The 10653-nt window shown below is 41.0% G+C and overlaps 1 pseudogene; it reads right to left on the reverse strand.

Annotated features, from left to right (window-relative positions):
• Positions 1-5121: 5121 nt before the first annotated feature.
• On the reverse strand, positions 5122-5338 carry LOC145528927 (protein kish-A pseudogene; annotated as a pseudogene).
• Between the last annotated feature and the right edge of the window lie 5315 nt (positions 5339-10653).

Genomic DNA, 10653 nt, shown 5'->3' on the forward strand with positions numbered 1-10653 from the left:
CTACATCAACCCTCAACAAATTTCCATTTTTGTCCTCAATGTATTAAATTTGTGAAACTTATCATAGCACTAATCTGCAAGGTTTTTTGCTTTTTTTACTAATTAATTTATTTTTTAATTGAAGGATAATTGCTTTACAGAATTTTGTTGTTTTCTATCAAACCTCAACATGAATCAGCCATAGGAATACATTCGTACCCTCCTTCTTGAACTGCCCTCCCATTTTTTGCTTCATTTTTTTTTTTTACTCATTTCTGTAAAAAAATTAAGGAGTAAGTATGAGATTAAATACTCAGAAAAGTGCACAAACACTGCAGGGAGGAAAAACCCAACAACCCTTGAAAGTGGACTGTGGCCTGGCACTTGAACTGTGAGAGTGGCTCACAGTTTCATTGGTTTGCTGAGATATGCAACTCCAAAGTGCAATTCCTAAGGCAGACTAAGATTATCAATGCATAATTTTTGGAAGAATATGTCCTACAATGCCCAAATATGGGAAAGACAAACAAAATATGCAAAGATGAAAGAAATGCCCTCTGGATGGTTCAAATGACAAATAGAAACCTTCAAGTTTCCAGGCATGTGCTAAGCAGAGGGTTGGGGTGTGTGTGGCTGAGCAGGTGCAGAATCTCTTCTTTTCTCCTGTCTGTTCTGTGAGGCAGGAAACAGCTCAAGCTCCAGCCAAAGATGGGGAGTCAGCCCTTCCCCTCCTGACTCTCTGATTCTCTTCCACTTCAAAGCCAAACCAGGGGCTGAAAACCAAAGACAGGACAGGATCCAAGGAATAACTGTAGTAAATCCAACCTGAGTTCATTCTTAAAGTTCTTCAGCTCTTAGAAAGACCTGGAAACCAGGAACATTTTCTCTGGCTTCACAGCAGAAAAAAATGAAATTGGTAATGAAGCAGAAACACCATGTCAATTGCTTAACATTCACTCACATTTAACATTTCACACCCCATTTACAGTCCCGTTCTCTCTCCACCAAGTGAAAAAGGCAGCGGAGTCCTCTGAGGCTTAGCAGGCAGGCTGGCTCTCCTTGAAGTGCTCCTCTCTGTGTGTGCCTCCCCCCTTCCCCTTCTTCCTCTCCAGGGCGGAGAGGTCTTCATGCCCAAGGAAACCATCTGTGGCTCAGTGACACTCCCGCCCCCACCTGACCACCAAGAAATCACACAAGTCCTTCCATCATGAATAAAAGAGCAGCCATCCTTCTGCACAGCAATGCTTAGTTTTCAGCTATCTTTGCAGACTCTGCAGAGCCTACCTTTGAGCTGGGAGCTACAATTTCCTCTCTGATCAATGAAACTGAACCCTGCAACAATGCTTTCACACCTCCAGCGTTCTGAATAGATTTGACAAATAATATCAACATTTATTCAGTGACTTCTTCGCTCCTGGCTGTTTTAGGTTGAATTGTGTCCCCCAGATTCATAAGTTGAAGTTTCAACCCCCAGAACCTCAGGGGCTTCCCTGATGGCTCAGTGGGTAAAGAATCTGCCTACAATTCAGGAGACACAGGTTAGATCCCTGGGTGAGGAAGATCCCCTGGAGTAGGAAATGGCAACCTACTCCAATATTCTTGTCTGGGAAATTCCAGGTACAGATGAACCTGGCAGGCTACAGTCCATGGGATTGCAAAGAGTCGGATATGACTGAGCAACTAAGCATGCATGCATGCAGGCACCTCAGAATGTGACCGTATTTGGAGATAAGTTCTTTCAAGGGGTAAGTTAAAGTGAGGCCAGTAGGGCGGCCCCCAATCCAATCTGATTGGTGTTCTTATAAGAAAAGGAAATTTAGACACACAAAGAGACACCGGGAGTGCATGTACACAGAGGAAAGACTGCATGAAGAGGCATCAAGAAGGTGGCCGTCTGCAAGCCAAGGAGAGAGACCTTGTCTCAGAGGAAACCAATTTTGCCAGCACCTTGATCTTGGACTTCCAGCCTCCACAACTGAAAAAATAAACTTCTGTTGTTTGACCACCTAGTCTAAATCACAGGCAGTATTCTGACTAAGTTACATAAATGAACTCAATTCATTCTTACAACAAGCTCTGTGTGTACAGAGCAGGAGGAGTGTTATTGATGTCCTCTTGCACATGAGGCAACTAAAGCCCAGAGCAGTTAAAAAAAATAAATGTTAAAAAAGATTGAGTGACAAGTGATTGAACTGGAATTTAAACGCCATATATAATTTAAATGACTACACTCTACTGTCCCTTTACCCTCAGAGGAGCCCTTCTTTACGCATTGATATGTTTCACTTACAGTCTTAAAAGAATAAAGAATTTCTTTTTACTCAAGTGGAGTGTCCAAAAATAAATAAATAAATGAACTTCTCTATATCCTCACTTTATTTTTAAATTCCTTGAAGGTGATCTTATCAGTTAAGATTTCTCATATTGTAAGAAAACCCAACTCAGAGTGGCCTAAATTAAGGAAAAACTTGGGGTACTCCCTGCCTGCTTCAAATTCTCCCTCAAGGAGCTAAAATGGCTGCTCAATTCCAGACCTCACATCTTCACATCTAACCACTTAGGGATGAGACCATAACTTTTGGCTTTATTTCCTAAAATCCTCAGTAAAGATCCCTTTTTGATGTTTCCACTTTCAGTTTGCATTCATGGCTGAAACACTGAAGCCAAAGACATGGAACAGAGTAACTGGTTTAAGGTAATTAGGTTTCCACCCAAATAACAGAGCTGAGGTTCTTAGGAGAGAGATAGTGGAGACTTCCCAAAGTCTTGTTAAATTTTCTAGGGGGTGGGAAAAGGAAGGTTTGGGGAGTTATTATTTTGTGGGTATGGGTTTCTGTTTCAGATGATGAAAAATTCTGGAAATAGAAGTGGTGATGTTTGTAAAACATTGTGAATGTATTTAACATCACTGTATTCTACACTTGTGCGTTTGTCATGCTCAGTCATGTCCAACTCTTTGTGACCCTATGGACTGTAGCTGGCCAAGCACCTCTGTCCATGGGATTCTCCAGGCAAGAATACTGGAGCGGGTTGCCATTTCCTTCTCCAGGGATCAAACCTACATTTCCTACATCTCCTTACACTGGCAGATGGCTTCTTTACTGCTGAGCCACCCGGGAAGCCCATTGTACACTTAAAAATGGTTAAATGACAAATTTTATGTTTTAAATATTTTTCCACCAAAAGTAGATTTAAAAAAATAAAATAACTTTCTTAACACATTTCACTTCCACGCCAGCTGAGGTCAGTTCGCATTTCATCCCCAAAGTGCCCTTTTGCCATTGAAAATAGCCCTTGGGAGCCCTGTCTAACCACTGAACCAGTGTCAAGGCCAACAGGCATGAAAAGGTACCTGCTAAGGGTCAAGAGACAGAATTATGTTCAGACTGTACTGAATGCTGACTTGCGACCAGGCTCAGGAAACACGGTGCTGTTCATGGGAGCTGAGAACCCTTATCTTCAACTGCCAGAGATTTCATGCAGGGAGATAATTAAGGTCAGATCACTTACTGGTGGTTTGAATGGGGGGGAAAATACTGCAGTGGGCTTTTTAAGTAGCATATTTTTGTGTGAAGGGAACAAGTCCTACCGGGGGGAAGATGACAGATAAAACAGGAAATGAGCTGTAGAGTCTGCCTTTCCTCCTGTGACTCTGTGTAGTTAGGTCCATGCCCAGAAGTCTCAGCAAAACTTCCAGAGCGCACAGCGCTTACCCTCTGAGACCTCCAACACAGATGAGCACATGTGATAAAAGCCGCTAGGCAGCATCCTTTCTCCAGCAAGCAAAAAAGCAGGTGTGTGCGTGCTAAGTCGCTCCAGTCATGTCCGACTCTTTTCAGCCCCATAGATTGCAGCCCACCAGGCTCCTCTGTCCATGTGCTTCTCCAGACAAGAACACTGGAATGAATTGCCATGCCCTCCTCCAGGGAATCTTGGGCATTGCCTCTTACGTCTGCCTGCATTGGCAGGCGGGTTCTTTACCACTAGCGCAACCTAGAAAGCCCTGAAAAGCAGGTAGTTTCCTGCCATCTAGCTGCAAGGCAGGTTCACAGTAATTTGATGTTCTGAGTAGCTCTTGTTTCAAAAACAATGAATTTATATCCATTGCAGCGTCAACCTCAGAATGATTTTATCCCTGCCTGCCTTTGTGCAGCTAAGTTGAGAAATGTGGGCTGTGACAAACTGGAGCAGAGAAGGGACAAGTTTGCATGTCACTGGGTTGGAAGAGCTCTTTGATTGTCAGGGAGGCTCGACAATGCTGTCAGAAGCCTGCAGACAACAGCGCTGGGACGCACCAGATGTCTGCTCTGGGTGGCTGACAGCGAACAATTTCAAGTCAGCCCAGGATCAAAGAGTTGGGACTATCTCAAGAAAGAGTGTTAAAAACACAAAGGCACCCGTGTCTTGATAAGAGGAGGTAGCTGAGGAGAGAAAGGCACAGCAAGGAAGAAAACCTTGAGTTTATAAAATGTTAATGAGCTTCAGAATTGTAAAATTCTGCCTGAAAGGAAAAGAAAGTGTGAAGCTCAAATCAAAGTTTCAGAGCTGAGAAGGCTGAAAGTGATGTGTTGGCCACAAATGAAGAACAGAAAGCAGTACAAGAGAGAACTGCGTGGTCTGCGATTCAGATTACATTTCTGTTTCCAAGGCTGATCGTTGGTTTGCATAAGCAGATCTGAGACAAAGCATCAACACCTGTGGTTTAACTGAGCATTTCTCCTTGGTGTGAACTGCAAGACTTTTTTTTTTTCATTCGATAAAGATTTACCTTTTCCAAATCACAGTGAAAGGAACTTGAATAATTTATCAATTTTGTTTTCTACCATGTGCCTTAAAGATACCTCACTACTAAAACTGGCATCTGGCACATCAGAATGACATATGCAGAATGTAATATTGTAGTGACAGTAATGAGGTTGATTGTTACAGACTTATTTAAACTCTGAGTATTAAATGTTGCATCCTAATTACTTATATAGAACATTGGTCCAGTAACAAAAATAGAGAACAGCAGCTGAAAGTGTAGCTCATTCAATGTTCAGAGATAAAAGGGTTAACCATTCTTTCCATTATTTTCTGCAGATAAGTCCTTTTTTGTCATATTTAAATCTGATGGAAACTGAATTCTGGCCTTTTTCCAAGCTACTGTATGAAAAGGATGCTGAAGGCCATCGCAATATGGCACACGGCAACATAAGGACTCTTCTGTTCACCAGTTCTGGCACACTTCCAAAACACACCCAACAACCCAGTTTTATTTCTGTCCAGGAGGCTGGATGCCAAGGATTGGATATAAACACAGGTACATATAAGCAGCAAGATTACAGTCAACAGACTGAAAATTGAAAATGGCAGACATTGTGAGGCTGGCGAAGCACCAGCCACAACACCCTTCCAGGCCCAGCACTGAACTGCAAGATTTTTGAAAGACAAATATTCTTTTAAGAAGGAATAAGCACAAGCTGGAATCAAGATTGTCGGGAGAAGTATCAATAACCTCAGACATGCAGATGACACCACACTTATGGCAGAAAGTAAGGAAGAACTAAAGAGCCTCTTGATGAAAGTGAAAGAGGAGAGTGAAAAAGTTGGCTTAAAGCTCAACATTCAGAAAACTAAGATCATGGCATCCGGTCCCATCACTTCATGGCAGATAGATGGGGAAACAGTGGCTGATTTTATTTTTCTGGGCTCTAAAATCACTGCAGATGGTGACTGCAGCCATGAAATTAAAAGATGCTTGCTCCTTGGAAGAAAAGCTAGGACCAACCTAGACAGCATATTAAAAAGCAGAGACAATACTTTGCCAACAAAGGTCTGTCTAGTCAAACTTATGGTTTTTCCAGTAGTCATGTATGGATGTGAGAGTTGGACTATAAAGAAAGCTGAGCGCCAAAGAATTGATGCTTTTGAACTGTGGTGTTGGAGAAGACTCTTGAGAGTCCCTTCAACTGCAAGCAGATCAAACCAGTGCATCCTAAAGAAAATCAGTCCTGAATATTCATTGGAAGGGCTGATGCTGAAGCTGAAACTCCAATACTTTGGCCACCTGATGCAAAGAACTGATTCATTAGAAAAGACCCTGATTCTGGGAATGATTGAAGGTGGGAGGAGAAGGGGATGACAGAGGATGAGATGGTTGGATGGCATCACTGACTAAATGGACGTGAGTTTGAGTAGGCTGCAGGAGTTGGTGATGGACAGGGAGGCCTGGCGTGCTGCAGTCCATGGGGTCGCAAAGAGCCGGACACGACAGAGCGACTGAACTGAACTGAACTGAAGCTGATTAGTGGCAATAGTCAAGACAAAGAAGCAAATAAAAATATTGGAAATGAGACTTTAAGTAGAAATGTTAATAATAAATTTGCTGCATTGGAAATTACGTTTTAGGAAAAGTGTGCCACATAATAGTATATTTAATAGTAGGGAGTAAGTGAATGATTTTTCTCCGGGGAAGAATGTGGCAATCTAAGTATCTTGAATCTGATCTCCCCATTTCTGCTTTGAGGTGTTTTTTTTTCTTTTCCTTTCCCCTACTGTCTCTAAAAACAGCTCCTGTCACTGGGTCTGAAACTCCATTCAGAGAGAACTACCAAAGAAGGAGAATATGTAATAGATAGAGCCAGCTGGAAATTTTGAATTTTTCACTTAAACATACCTTCTCAGAATAAGGGGACTTCCCTGGCAATCCAATGGTTAAGACTCCACACTTCCTCTGTAAGGTGCACGGGTTCGATCCCTGGTCAGGGAACTAAGATCCCACATGCTGCGCGCCGTGGCCAAAAAATTAAAATAAAATAGACCTTCTCAGAATAAGTAAACAAATGCCTTGCCCATTTCCCCCGCTCTAATCTTGCCCTGGGTACACACACTAGAAGAAAAAGCTTCACACAAACTTGATAGAAACCATGTTTTCTTTACTATTTGAGTCTCTTTTCAGTTACCTAATATAAAAGAGGACTTCCCAGGTGGCCCCAGTGGTAAAGAACTGCCTGCCAGTGCAAGAGACCTAAGAGATGTGGGTTTGATCCCTAAGTCAGGACGGTCCCCTGGAGGAGGGCATGACAACCCACTCCAGTATTCTTGCCTGAAAAATCCCATGGACAGAGGAGCCTGGCAGACTATAGTCCATGGGGTCGCAAAGAGTCAGACATTACTGAAGTGACTTAGCACACACAGACGCAATGTAAGAGAAGACACTGAAGGCACCCAGGTAAACATTTTCTTTTGGCTCCATCATACCAATAATCCAGTCTTAAAAAGTGAATTTTCCATAGTAATGGACATTTTCTGACCCTGTTCACACCCAAACCCAAAATCAGATATTTGTATCTGGTTTTAATTCACTGATCCAATATTTTTTCTTAAAAAAAGCTTTTCTGGAATTTATCAGCTTCTCAATCAGTTATTTTTAAAAACTGAAGTATAATTACAGTGTTGTGTTAGTTTCTTCGAATATATATATATATATATATATATATATATATATATGCCCTCTCTCTTGAACCTCCCTCCTATCCCTTCATCAATAAGTTTTTAATTGAAAAAGAAATCTCCCCAATCTCCAACTGCAGTATGATGATATAAATCTATTTAACTAAATTATATCCTCTGTGTATTTGACAAGCGTATAAGAGTTTCGCCCAGTGGCCTGAAATATTCCCCTAGATTTTTTATGACTTGCTGGAGAACATTTAACTTCAAAGCATATTAGAAAGGAACGTCTAAGACTTTTAATTATATGATCACTTTGCCTGAACAGGAAGTCATTCTCTTCTAAATATCATATTTTAACTGTTCTGATTTCTGAATTCATGGCAAATCTTCCAGCATTTTTGTTTTTCTCTGACCCCAGGCAATTAACCACAGTAGAGGAAAACTTTACCAAAATTGTGCAATTTTCTATTAAAACACAAGAGGGCACGTTTTGCTTTATTGTGAGCCTAATTCCACTCATTAATCAGGCTGGTCACTGTGCTCATTACAAATTCAGGAGCATTCAATAACATACAAAGTGAATGAGCAATCAGAATGTCTACCATGGCAGTGAAATCTCTAGTATTTTAATAAAGAAGGACAAGCTTAATTCTCTGTATGTGGCATTATTTAAAACACAGAGAACAGTTATGTCTGGGAGACATTGTAATAATTTAAGCTTTGTTATGAATCACCAAAGGAGCAGAGAATGGCTAGAAGAAGAAATGACCAAATTTAGTCATATTACATCCAAGAACTATGGCTTGAATTATGTGGTTAATAACACAAGTAGGTTAATATGTGTGTGTGTGTGCACACGCACATGCCAACACACACACGCGCTAACCCAGTCTTGTCTGACTCCCTGCAACCCCATGGGCTTTAACCCACCAGGCTCCTCTATCCTTGGAATTTTCCAAGAAATAATATTGGAGTGTGGTGCCATTTCCTACTCCGGAGGATCTTCTTGACCTAGGGGTCGAACCCATGTCTTCTGTGTCTCCTGCACTGACAGGTGGATTCTTTACCACTAGCTCCACCTAGGAAGTGGCCAAATAGTTAATGGTTTCTGCTAATAAAAATAGCATAGTGATAATACACAAAGTGTTCAATCCTTGAATGGGAAGCTTGTGTTTTTGTTTGTTTTGTTTAGTTTTCAAAGATTTTATTCTACTGTTCACAATTTTCTTGTGTGTTTTTTTTTCCAAGATTTCATTAAACTACCTGCCAAAGCATAATTAAATTAACAGGAGTTATTTTCATCTTGAACTGCCATTATAAGTAAAGTATCATGTCATCTTTAAGAGGTTCTTTAACTTCACCAGTGGGTCCACCCAGGTAAGAAAGGCACTGATTTTGCCTGGCTAAGTATTTTGCCCACTAACTCATTCTGCTGAAACAAAGCTTTTAAGAAATCAGATGATGGAATAATGATAGGGTGAGGTCTAAACTTTCCACCCTTGTTCATATAAATGGCAGAATTAAGGCCTACAAGTAGTGGGGAGGGCTTCCCTGGTGGCTCAGATGGTAAAAAATCTTCCTGCAATGCAGGAGACCCAAGTTTGATCCCTGGGTCAGGAAGATCCCTTGGAGAAGGAAATGGCTACCCACTCTAGTATTCTTGCCTAGAGAATTCCATGGACAGAGGAGCCTGATGGGCTACAGTCCATGGGGTTGCAAAAGAGTTGGACACAACTTTGCAACTAAATAACAACAACAAAAGGTGGAGAAAAGGCACATCCAAGAAGAAAATGCAGCTGAAAAGTGTTCCCCTGTACTAGGTTGTACGGAGTGAAATTCTATCTGGCAGATGTACAACTCACAATCTGAAAGATAGGCTGCTATTCATTTCACGACAGGGATACGTGACCCTGTTATCCTATGTTTTATCCAGAACATGTTCAAACAGGCCAGGAGACCTGAATGAAAAGTTTTACTTTAAAAATAGTTTATTCATTCAAAAAATATTTACAGAGTACTCAGAATGAGCATGGGCTTCCCTGGTGGCTTGGTAAAGAATTCGTCTGCAATTCAGGAGACCTGGGTTCGATCCCCGGGTTGGGAAGATCCCCTGGAGGAGGGCATGGCCACCCACCCCAGAATACTTGTCTGGAGAAGTCCATGGACGGAGGAGCCTAGCAGGTTGCAGTCAGTGGGGTCACAAAGAGTAGGACATGATTGAAGCGACTTAAGCATGTATGCACACACACATTTCCTAGGTACTTAAATTGCTCGGATACAATAACGTCGGAGCTGTATGGAGAGCTGTACAACCTGACCTCTAGAAGCTTCAGGTCTGGAAGTAGAAGTGAACACCACGTAACCATGACCTCACTGGCTCTACTTTCCTTCTTCTGGGCGTCTCCAGCAAGTTCACTGAGCTAATAGGCTCTCCAGAAGGAGCCTGCCTCCCTGGGCAATGACTTCAAGTGGCCTCCCTACTCACCTCCCTCTCCAATCTCACTCTTTAGACTATAGGGACATTAGAGGTAACTCTTTACCTGCAGAAAAGGGTAGTAGCTAATTTTCCTGCTTGTAAAATAGAGAGCTAGGAAGTAGTAGCTGCTTAGAAACTCAATAGAAAGTAGAAACATCAGTTTATTTAAAGACTTCTTTTCATTGTTTTTAAACTGAAGTATAATTGGAATGTAATATCATATAAGTTACAAGTGTACAATATAGCAATTCAGAATTATACTGGATTATTATACTCTGTTTATAGATATTATAAAATACTGGCTATATTCCTTGTGCTGTACAATGTAGCCTGGTAGCTTATTTTATACCTGATAGTTTGTACCTCTTAATCCCCACCCCTATACTACCCCTTATTCCTTCCCTCTTCCACTGGTAACTAGTTTGTTCTTGATATTTGTGAATCTGTTTCTTTCTTGTTACATTCACTATAAATGAATATATACATTTCCACATGTTAAGTGAAATCATACAGTATTTGTCTTTCTCTGCCTGATTTATTTCACTTAGCATAATACCCTCCAAGTTTAAGGACTTATGTTCCAAAGTGAAGCAGTTACTCATGTATTTTATGTATATACATAAATTTTTATGTATATATTGAGTGCCAAAAAGATGTGAGTTGATGTTCACAAATTAAAAAACAATAGCCACCAACAGACAAATAATAATCTGCAAAACATTTACTTTTATTTTCCTTTTTAATAGTTTTCTACTTCTTGT

The sequence above is a fragment of the Giraffa tippelskirchi genome, chromosome 12 (assembly GCF_054371585.1).
Source record: "Giraffa tippelskirchi isolate mGirTip1 chromosome 12, T2T-mGirTip1v1.2.pri, whole genome shotgun sequence".
Lineage (NCBI taxonomy): Eukaryota > Metazoa > Chordata > Mammalia > Artiodactyla > Giraffidae > Giraffa > Giraffa tippelskirchi.